The sequence below is a fragment of the Petaurus breviceps genome, unplaced genomic scaffold, assembly GCF_028583685.1.
Source record: "Petaurus breviceps papuanus isolate PSGF00001 unplaced genomic scaffold, PetGlider_PUasm1.0 91023, whole genome shotgun sequence".
NCBI classification, from domain to species: Eukaryota; Metazoa; Chordata; class Mammalia; order Diprotodontia; family Petauridae; genus Petaurus; species Petaurus breviceps.
The window spans coordinates 5,835,560-5,847,831 of record NW_027187398.1 but is presented as its reverse complement, the minus strand read 5'-3'; the positions used below and the strand labels follow the sequence as shown (position 1 = coordinate 5,847,831).

Here is a 12,272-nt window from a genome sequence, read left to right as displayed (position 1 = left end):
TTAACTGGAAATAACAGCCCCTTGTAGGAGAATTGATGAAATCTAGTGCATTTCTTGTCCCAGTTTTGGACATTGAGGTACCTAAGGCTTTCCAGTGGATAACCCAGAAGTAAAAGATATTAAAAAGTAATAGGAAAAGCAGTGCCCTGTCATGGAAAAACCATCCATTTGGAGGTCACAGATAAAGCAAATCTGAGTGTTGCAAATTACTTCAGTGGCCCTGTGGTCTAACCCTTATGTGAAAGAAATCATCAGTATGACATACCCAACAAGTGAAATTTATTGAAATCTGCTTCTTCCCCAGTCAAGAGTTCATGTCAGATGAAGCCCAAATTTCTTATCCTTCTCTAACACAAACTCTAAGATAGAGTAGCCAATCCCCTCTCTGCTTCCCATCATTTCCATTTAAGCAACCACTTCCTTCCTGTCAGTAAGGTAGATCCAAAACGCTGCTGACTGGTTCTTCCACCTTTTGATAGATGAAATTATCATGAAAACAAGTCAAAAAGTTATTACCTGCTATGGTTTCTTTTTTGGTCAAGGAGAGAGCTCAAATGGATCTGTCTATCAAAAAGCATTTATTAAGCATTTACTGTGTGCTATTCAGTGTGCTAAGGACAAAGAAAAGCAACAGTCCCTGCCCTCAAAGACTTCAGTAGCATATAATCAGCTAAAGTCCCCCTCACTACTACATCATGTGTCTGTGTTCCTCTGCTGGATGGGTCTACAAGCTGTAGTCTTTGGGTTTTCTTTTCAATGGGCATCTCCCAGCATCACCACCTTTAGCCTCCACATTGGCTGAGCATTCTCGCGCGCTCTTCAGGGGTGTTACAGTGCTCTTTTCGGCAGGAACATACTATCAGCTGCTGTAAACTATCAGCAAGTACACGAACACAGTCTAGAACTGGAAAAACCCTCTCCTCTTTAACTGCCTCAGACCTTTGCCCCTGAACTTTGTTCCCTCCAGGTGATCTATGGGAGAAGGTTCAGTCTCTTGGTTTTGACAAATTTTCTGATTCTAAGCACAGTCCCAAGAGAGGTTCTACCTTTACTTATGGTGTTCATCTAATTACAGTTCCCAGATTCCTGTTGGGGTCTTGTGCTGAGGGACTGGGAATGAGCAGAAAGTTCATTGCCCCCCCTTCTTCTCCCACAGCTTTTTCATATATAGTTATGCTATTCAAGCCTCAGGATATTCTGAGGTATGGAATGATTCCCTTCTATCTGAAAGGGCTTTCCCTTTATACTGTGTTTATCTCTTTTCTCCCCCTTCTGACCTTCAGCTTAGCTAACCCTAAAGAGGCACTTCGTCACATGTAAAATGAGAATGATAGTATCCACATTATCTCTCCACCACAGGCTTCTTGGCAGATCAGAGGAACTAGAAAGTATCAAGTGCTTTTCATATCCCCATGAATACAAGCTAATCAACCCTGGACAGTATGTCAGCATTCTGATCTGCAATGCTATAATGTTACAGCCACTCCTCCCCAAATTATTTACCTACCCAGACAGCTTATGCCACCTCTAACCTAACTCACCTCCTCCATTGCTCCTGGACCAGATTGCACTCTCCCCTTGGCCCCTTTATCCCTGTAACAAATGACACCTCTCCACTCCTTCCTACCGAAGTCCCTTTCTGAAGTTAAAAATTTTCTTTGCTCTTCTCACATTATTCTCTGTTTCTTGTACACCAAAACTATTTCCAGGGACCCCTTCCCCAACAAATGCCTCATAACAGAAAAATTCCTGCTTTCTTCTTGTGTGCTGTATTTGTCTGATTAACAACAGATCTGCCCCGGATCACCTGGTGTCTCACTCAGCACAGTTATTGTTTAATCATTTTCAGTCTGACTTTCCGTGACCCCATCTGGGGCTATCTTAGCAAAGATACTGTAGTGGTTTGCCATTTCCCTTTCTAGTTAATTTTGCATATGTGGAAATTGAGGTAAGTAGGGTTAAGTGCCTTGCCCAGGCACACAGCTAGGAAGTGTCTGAAATTTGAACTCAGGTCCTCCTGACTCCAAGGCCTTTCCACTCTATCTACTACACCACTTATCTGTCCTTGACTGCTGAATGGCAAAACCAGAACTTGAATCATCTAGGCACTCCATCGCCAAGGCTAGTGGCTTTTAGCACTATGCCTTGGATGACTCCATAATGCTGATTATCACTGTGAATTTATATGGGGTAATATATGTTCTGTGTAACATGACAGGTGACATAACATAGAGTTCTGTATTTAAAGTTAAAAAGACCTGAATTCAAATGCTGATTTAAGCATTAATTAACCATGCAAGTCAATTAAGTATTCTCAGCCTCAAATAGGCACCATAGCACTTACTTCCAGGGTTTTTGTAAGTATCAAAACATATGTATGTATGTATATGTGTGTTTATATGTGTGTGTATATATACACATATGTATATATATACATACATATAAATCTAGATATGTATATATATGCAAAGTTCTTTAACAACTTTTAAGTACCATAAAAATATTAATACCAAACTACTACTCTCCATCTGTTCTTTCTGAAAAGTAGCAGTAACACTGTGCTGCCTTGGGGTTGACATTTTTATTCTCTTTTTAAGATCCCAAGACCATCTTCCCAAGACCAAGCCATAGCTGTCTTCCCAGATCACTAGACTTTGAGGCACAGTCACTGTCTGTCTTTTGAATCCCTGTTGGAAAGTCTTCCTATCACCCCTCACCACAGACATGAGAGTGTGCTCACTCCTGTGTTGGGTCACCAATCTCAGTGACTCTTTTGTCTCTTTGTATCCCCCAGAGCTTAGCACATTGACTGGCACACAGTAGGTGCTTAATATTTATTGACTGACAGACTCATTCCGGTCACTTCACCTCTGACACCTACACATTCATTCCCCTCATCCTGGGCTTCTCTTTGGTTTTGCCATTGCCTGCACTAACCCAGCAACCTCTTTCATATCCTTCTCCCCTAACTAAGTGCTAACTCTGACCTACTCTCTACAGTGAGAACCCAGTTCTTGGTAAGTTCTGAGTGTGGCTCAGCAATCCAAATGGTGTTTCAATTTGTGCCAAGAATGCTTGCAAAGCTTGCTTGTTGCAAAATGAACAGACTCTTCCAGGTCTCCAGGATTCCTACTCTAAAGCCTGCATGTTCCCTACTACTTCCAAGGCCCCTGTTCAACTACTTTTATTAGTGGTGCAGTGGATATAGCACCAAACCTGGAGTCAGGAAGACCTGAGTTCAAATCCAGCCTCAGATATTGACTAGCTATGTGATCCTGCAAGTCACTTAACCTTGTTTGCCACTCTAAGGTCTAGGGAATGTCTTTATTTCTTAGGTGTTCTCATCTATATATCTTCCTCCTCCTCCAATTTAGTGTCCATCAAAGACCTCTTTACCAAGGGACAGTTTATTCTAACCTTTATATGGGAGACCATCCAAACTGCCCCCCTGCTGAAATTTTCTTGGTTCTATCTATCTACATGATTCCATGCTTTGCCTAGAATGGAGTTCTGTCATTTGGAATGATGCCAGAGAGGTAACCATCATAATTTGATACATTTAGAGCCTGAAGGGATCATCAAGAATAATGAAGATATGGAATTCAAGATAGTTATGTTTTTCAACATCTATCTTCCGGGCAGGGTGGAGACCCTGAGTCACCCAAATACATCTTTACACAGAGAAGCAGGTCTTTCAGATTTCATAATCTTTAGCACATCTTCTAGGAATCCGTGAGTTGATGATGACATTAATATTTGCTGTGATTTCCCCATGAAATTGATTCTTCAGGCTTTGGGAGAAGGAAGAGCCAAACCATCTCTCTATCTCATCCTGAGATTTTAGGTGGTGTTCTATAAATTCTAAATCACCTTGATGAGGGGTAAAAGATACAAAAAATTCCTCATTGTTTCTAGGATAAAGAAAAACTTCTTTATCATGCTAGGGGGCTCAGTGGATACAGCCCTGAGCCTGAAATCAGGAAAACCTGAGTTCAAATCTGGCCTCAGACACTTCTGGGTGTGTGACCCTAGGCAAGTCACTAAACCCTGTTTGCCTCAGTTTCCTCACCTATAAAATGAGATGGAGAAGGAAATGGCAAACCACTTACAGTATCTCTGCCAAGAGAATCCCAAATGAGGTCACAAAAAATCAGACACAACAAAATGACTGAACAACAACAGCCTTATGTCATATTACTCCATTACCTACAATTCTTCATCCTAATCAAGCTTGTTTGTTGCCTGTTCCCAAATACTGAAACATGTGCTAGTGGGGGCAGCTAGGTGGTGCAGTGAATAGAGCACCGGCCCTGGAGTCAGGAGGACCTGAGTTCAAATCCGGCCTCAGACACTTAACACAAAAACTAGCCATGTGACCTTGGGCAAGTCACTTAACCCCAATTGCCTTCCAAAAAGAAAGAGAGAAAGAAAGAAAAAGAAATGTGCTAGTGATTGTACTTGACACTGGAGGGTGGAATAATCTCTTCCCCCCCTCCCACAAATCTGACAAAATAGCATGAGAAATAAGATGTGTACCTGAATAAGCAGAATACAAATTAAAATATGCTTAGAACTTAGGAAAGGTGGTTAAGAACAAAATGTTGTAGGAGATCTGAGAGAGAAAACGGCAATACTAGTTGATGCATCAATGAAGGAAGGGTGGGTAGAAGTGGTCTAAGGTAGGTCCTGAAGCAAGGAAAAGATTTCAGTAGCAGTAGATGGGGCCATTTCATGCATTGTGATGATGTGTTCAACTCATGGAGGTGAGAAATGCCAAGAATGGGGAAATATTTCATAATAAGTCCAGTTTGGCAGGAATGTGGAGTACTTGAAGGGAAGTTAAATGAGACAAGGTTAGAAAGCAAGATTGGAACCTTGACCGTATTGGGCTGTGAATGCTAGACTAATAAGCTTATGCTGTATTTGGTGGGAAATGGGGGTCTAAAGAAAATTTTTAAGCAAAGAAGTGATGAGATTAGAGCTATGTATAGGGAGGATTCACCTGGTAGCAATGTCAAATTGGGGAATGGAGTAGTTGAAGACTAGAGACTTGATGAAACAATGACTATCCTATCTCTGACTGTTCTTTTACATTTCTCCTACTCCCCCAGAATTCTCTGGGACCTTTAAGGGGAGCTGAAGAATGCCTAGTCTCAGTTATTGGTTCAAGCACACAGATGCTTGTTCCCCCAATTTTACTGGTCACCTGCACCCCAGTTCCAGCTATCTACTTCTACTTTATCTACTTCACAGCTAGATCAGTATTTTCAAAGGAATATGTCAAAAGTATAGAATGAACAAACAAATGAACATCACCCACTAAAATATTTGGGAGTTATTATCAATCCCCCCTGCCCTCATGCTACCCAAATCTCTGGGGATTGGAGGAACATTAGATCAACAGTTCAATTCAGTTTCTATATAGTATAGTACCACAAAGTTAAAAGTCCAACGCCCCATTCGGGGCTTCCCTTCAATCTTGAATCAGATCTCAAAAGTTGATATGGTTTGAGTTCCTGACACCAGGGACTTTACTACGAGTTCTGACAAATTTAAAGAACAAATGACACATATCAAAATTCCAAACCTGATTCTCAACACCAAAGAACCTGAAAGGCATGGGAGGAAGGTGACCATCCCTTCACAGCACACTCAGTACACAGTGACTAAGATTCAGGTGAACAGGAATTTCATCCTTTATATGCTGACAGAAAGACACTGAGACAGTCCTCATATTAAATTTTGTTTTCTTCTTTATTTTTAAAATTAATTTAGCTAATAAATTATTTGCTTTTAACCTGCTAGTTTTATTTTATTTATTAATTCATTTTTGCTTTTAATTTAGTTTCTTTGGTGTGGTAGCATCTAAATCTTGTGTGATCCTGACTGACTCTTTGGTACTTGAATTCTTTCTTTCTGGCCACTTCTATTTTATTAGGGAGCTCTGGATTTAGACTATTACAGTCCTAAGAATTTTCATTTTGATGTTTCTTCTAAGAGGTTACTGGTGGAATATGTCTATTTGTACTTTGTCTTCTGGTTCTCAGAGATCTGGACAGGTTTGATTGTTGTTTTTTTTTTCCAGTGATTTCTTAAAATAAGATGTCTAGGCTCTGTTTTTAAATCATGGATTTTGGGTAGATCTATGATGCTTAAATTATCTTTCCTCAATCTAGTTTCTAGATTTATTGTTTTTGCTGTGAAATTCCTTCAATGTTCTATTTTTTCAACATTTTTACTTTGTTTTAATATTTCTTCATGACTCATGAAGTTATTAGTTTCTATTTTAATTTTCAGGGAGTTAATTTATTTAATGACATTGTGTATCTCATTTAGTTTTTTAAAAATAATTTTAGCTCTATTTTTAAAGCTTTTAAAAAATCTTTCAGGAATTCTGATTCAAAATATGCTAAAGTTTTTAGGTTTTTGTTTTTTTTTTTTGCTTTTATTCTTTTCCTCTAGATGTCTTGAAGTACTTTTTTCCTGGGTTTGTGTATTGGATATCCCCTTCACCATGCTGGTTATTTATGTTAGAATTCTTTTTCTTGTTGTTGTTTGCTAACTCTTCCAGCCTACTTCTTTTCTTTTGGCTTTAGGTTATACCTGGGCTTTCCATACTTCTGGGGGAAAGTTGAGGATAGAGCTTTTGTCCCCTTTCTGCTGCCATCTTGGGAATATTAATTGTTGTATTATTCCATGGATCTCAGATTTAGAATCTACAAGCTTTCAATACTCTCCAAGTGGTGTGACCTGGGACAAACTTACCATAAATTTAGTTTGGTTTGACTAAGAGGGGTCCTTTATTCATATCAAACATTGAAATGGGTCATAGTCAGGAGTTGCTGAGGTAACAGTGGTAGTTTCCAAAATTATGCAGTCAGGGGATGTGGACCCAGAAGGCAACATCTAGTCCAACCTCTTCATTTTTCAGATAATTAAATTGGAGCCCAGAAAGGCTAAGTGATTTGTCCAAAAATCACAGAGATGCCAAGTGGGATAGCTGGGAATTAAACCCAGATGTTCTAAATATAATGAGAATTCTCTTTTCACCATTTCATGTAGCCTTCTTAATTTCTAAGAATTCCACTTCCAGTCCCTGCTATCTTCTAGTTGCTGTGAGTACCAAAAAGGGATTGAGAACTCCACACATCTCTTTCTCCCATGAGATCTCTGTGGTCCTTTAAGTTTTGTCTCTCCCTTTTTGATGTTCACTCAGCTTGTATCTCCCATACAATTAAAATTCTGGTAACTGTTGTCTACCAACCTTTAGGATACTTCTCTCTTTACTCACTGAGTTCAATATGTGGCTCACAGTCTTTCTCTCTTCCCCAAATCATACTAGGGGACTTCAATATACAGAATGATAATCTGAAAACACTCTAAACTTCCAAGTTCCTCAAATTGCTCAAGTTTTAAGGTAGAGCAAAACAAATTTTGTAGATAAAGGCACTATAAAATATTAGGTCTTAGAGGTCTGGAATTATCTCTGATCTTTTCCTATTTACCTAGCAAGAACAACACTGATTCATGAACACGTGAGAAAATCAAAATATGTTTTTGAATGAATAGATGATTGATTGATTCAATAAATGAATGAATACCGAAATAGATAACCAAGAATATTAAGCAACTGGGGATTTCCATTCTGGATAATTTTGCCTATCAATCTCTGTCATTATCATGACTAAAGGCCATACATAGAAACTATATGCTATTTTTCTTACAGGGTAATCCTTATGGTATTATTGTTGCTAAGAGGTTGATTTTTGTATTGGACATTCTGATCCAGTAGATCCTGAGAATTCTAGTGGCTTAGAGTCAGAAGAGGCTTTATTTATGTTTATTACTTATGATTGTTATCTTAATGGAGAGATTATTTTTAAAGTAATAGCAGAAATGTGTAAAAGCATATCAATCTCAGTTATGCACACTTAAGAAAATGTGGTAAATTGAGCCTTAAGATCATAATCAAGAACTACTATTCCCCAGAAAGAAGCTACACAATTTGCTTTCATATTACGTAGGAGGAAATCCATACACTCTCTGAAGCTTTAACTTTTTAATTATATCCTTAGAGTTCCAAACAATGTCCATGGTTGTCTTTGAGAAAAAAGAAAAACAACAGCAATGCTGAAATAGGAATAAGGAAGCTTGGGTTCTGAGAGTTGAAAAATCACTGAGGAAAAAGGAGAGAAAACATTGGATTTGAAGTCAGGGGACCTATCAGACCTTGCCTGCTGACTCTCTCTGTGATCCTAGACGAATTACTTAACCTCTTTTAGTTTGGGTTTCCTCATCTATTGTATGATAGGCTTGGCCTCAATTATCTTTCAGACCTTTTCTAGCTCCAACATTCTCTATATCTATGGCTTATTTCTTAATATGTTCATAGTCTAAGCACACTGTCTTTAGGAGGAGTGCTCTTTCCAGATTTATACTCAGTCCCTAGAAAATGGCAAATGCTGGAAACTGGTAAGGATGGACATTTGACTAGGAATATATTTGAAGACCCCAGCCAGGAAGTACTAGGGGAAAATGAGAAAAACATTCAGGATTTATATACTCATTCATTTGTTTGACAAATATTTATTATTTATTTATATAGGTTATAGCCATGTGTCCTAACCAGTCAGACTATCTCAGATGTAGATAACTGAGAGTGATATAGTTCTATAAGCTTTGTGTTTTTCTCTGCATCTTTCCAAGAAGAAATTCTACATCTTGTTCCTATCACTAATTATCTTCCTTGTCTGTTTATTCTAAATTTTTATTCTTTAATTCATGGTTTGTATATTTATTTATTTCTTCTTTAGTCTCCTTGAATTCCTCATGGAATTAAAGCTTCTAAACTACCAAGTCTGAGTTCCTTCTTTGTAAATTTGTATGTTACTGTCTTGTAGATTTTTGTCTCCTAGAAAGGAGGGAAAGGAATATAAAGATAAATAAAACATAATCCCTGTCCCAAGAAGATTATGGTATATTATGAGTGATCATATGTGCAAGCACATATATAAGCATAATACAAATAAGACCATGCTAAGTAGAGAATATAAAGGGATGCCACTAAATTCTGGAATTTCTGACAACTCTGGCATAAAGCAGGGGCTAATATTCTACTCAAACCCCAATCCAGTATATTCTTTAACAACTGAACGGGCATGGACCATTCAATAGCAAAGAATTTAATCAGGAAAAAAGAGCTAAGTAAATAATAGAGACAAACCAGGAACAGAATCATTTCCAGTCCTTTAATACATAAATGGCAGCAATCTCCCACAACTCATGTTGTGGGAAAAGAATCTAGTCCCTAGCAAGCTCATGTTTCTTCCATGGAGAGGAAGGGTTTCACTGTGAATGGAGCATCGTCTAGACTGAGTTTTAATGACTGTGTCTTCTGTGTCTCTCTCCTTCTTGTCTCTGCCTCTGCCATCTCCCCGGGCATGATTCGAGAGCCCTGATCTAGTTATACTTAAACAAGTTTCCATTCACTCATTGTCTGCTGAGGTAATGATGAGTGAAGCTGTCATCTGCTGCTATGACTTCCTTATTCTTATAAGTCACCTCCTAGAGCTGTTTTATGATGCTGTGGTTACCAATTATTACTGCAGTCTTATTGCTCTATCATTGTGAGAAAACCCCAGATCAAAAGGGCTTGGTGCCAACTAGCACATTTTCAGGTCTTTTGTTACACACACTTGAACCACATCCATTTGCTATGGAAAAGATACATACAAGTTCACTCAGGCATTTCTCAAAGCCATGATTCTTCTTCCTCACCATGGAAAGCTCCCCAGTCCTCACTCATGGCTGGGCCAGGGTGAATGAATTAATTGAACCTCTTCTTGGTCTTTGTTCTCCACATGGTCTCCTACTCAGTCTTCCCAAGCCTTGAAGATAGAAACATGGACACCTTTTCAGGGTCCTTTTCACCTCTCATTTAACCTCTAGTTGGCCCATGCAAATTACCTCAAAGATTGGATAAGCCTCAAGGAGATGCTATTCCATGATGGAAGGGGAATGGTAGAACTGGTAACTCTTTCTCTTCAGTATTGCTGCCATGGCAATGGTCTTTGTCCTCTTAAAAGAGCAGCACAGAGCACTCAGAGATGTGACTAGGGAAAGATCACTTCACTCCTGGGAGCAGAAGGATTTATGGTAGCATTTATACTGGGCCTTGACTTATGAGCAGATTTTCAATGGGCAGAGAGTGAGGTATACTGGGGGATGTTATTCCAAGCATATGGAACAGCATGAGAAAAGGAAGGAAGATAGGGAAGGATTGAAATGGATTCCATTTTAATCTGTGTCTGGACAGTCCAAGCTCAACAGCAGCATTACCTCTGGGGCCAGAAGAGTGACTTGGTGGCGACTGCTTCCTGGGCAGAGGTATTACAAGGAATAAAACCACGAGACCAACATTGTTGGGTGATGTTGTCATACAGTCTGTGCTCCTTATCTCTATAGCCCAAATTCTAGATATCAAAGAAAGTGCTGTTAAGGAAACAGGGTTTGGGCATGATATAAAGCTGCATCAACCTGTACGAAGTGCCCTCGTGCGAAAATTTAATGTCTCTGTCATGAGATTTTATTGTTGTTGAGTAATTTTCAGTAATGTCCAACTCTTTATGATCCCATTTAGGGGTTTCTTGGCAAAGATACTCGAGGGGGTGCCGTTTCCTTCTCAGATCATCTTATAGTTGAGAAACTGTGGCAAAGAGGGCTAAGTGATTTACCCAGGGTAACACAGCTAGTTAGAGTCACAGGCCAAATTTGAATTGAGGAAGATGAGTCTTCCTGACTCTGGGCCCAATGCTCTGTGCATTATGGCACCACCTAGCTGTCCCTGTCATAAGACACTAACATTCAATTCAAAACTTACTCTCCTACAATCTTAATATATAACATGCTTTTATCAAAGGCTGAGTACATGCAAAGTTCTTTGCTAGGCATGAGAAATAAAAAGATAAAAACAGGACAATCTTTTCCCTCAAGGAGCTTGTATTCTACAATTGCTTGGGTCTTTTCAAAGTTCTGTCCCTTCTACCTCTAGCACAAATAGCTCTTGCTAGTGGAAAATCCTCCAAACCAGACTTCTCAAAACCCAATTTTGACAAGCCAAGTCTCTTAGCTGAGCATTTCTTGGGACCTTCCTGTCACTGCCCCTGTCCTTTCCTCTTGACTGATTTCTGTTTTGCTCAGAGAACTAAAATCTAATCAAGATCACTTCTGTCTTTAGATAAAACTTGTAAACAGATGACCCTAATGTTCCATCCTTCTTCTTTGTGACTTCCTACACTATAATTCCCTTCCATGACTACCACTACCTTATATGTGTTGTTTTGCCTAAGGGCATATTTTGGTGTTGTGTTTGTACCTCTAGAGCCTAGAATACATTTACATTTATATACATTACATACATTTAGTAAAAATTTAATAAATACTTTTCTTTGATTTATTGATTCATTTAATGATTCATTGTTTCATTTCCTAATCTTTTTTTTTTTTGATTGGGGAGGGCAGGGCAATTGGGGTTAAGTTATTTGCCCAAGGTCACATGGCTAGTAAGTGTTAAGTATCTGAGGTCTGATTTGAACTCAGGTCCTCCTGATTCCAGGGTCAGTGCTCTATTCACTGCGCCACCTAGACACCCCTAAATATTTTCGTACGTGCAGGGCCTCTTCCCACTTCTTCTTTTTCTTCTTTTTTTTCAGCAATTGGGGTTAAGTAACTTGCTCAAGGTTACACAGCCAGGTGTTTCTGGGTGGGTGCTAAGTGTCTGAGCCCAGATTCGATCCCAGGTCATCCCGACTCTGGGGCCAGTGCTCTTACTCGCTGTGCTACCTGGCCACCCCTGTTTCCTAATCTTTTTATTGCTCCTGAATATATCCCTGCCAAGGTATTCTTCCTGCCACTACATCTCCCTCTCCAAGTTCAGGTCTTCACCACATCTTTCCTGTATCATAGCAGGACTTTCTAACTAATCTTACTACACTCAGTCTCTAGTCTTGTTCTACTCCAATTCCCCCTTTGACTTCACTGGCAGATGAATCATTCCTAAGTACAGTTCTGATCTCATCCTTTCCTTTATCAAAAATCTGCATTAAACCCCCAGTTCCCAGCATTCAAAACTCAATATGGTCAGGGCTTCAATATCCTTTTCCGTCCTTGTTTCATACAACTTCCTTTCAAGTATGCACTTTCCTGACAAATGAGACTATGTAGGCTTTCCCATACTTGTCTTGCATGGAATGGTCCCATCTCCTGATCTTGAA

General features: G+C 39.2%; 1 pseudogene; it reads left to right on the top strand.

The window, feature by feature from the left end:
* Positions 1–12,272, top strand: part of LOC138153746 (heat shock cognate 71 kDa protein pseudogene) — a 572,612-nt pseudogene that overhangs the window by 81,991 nt on the left and 478,349 nt on the right.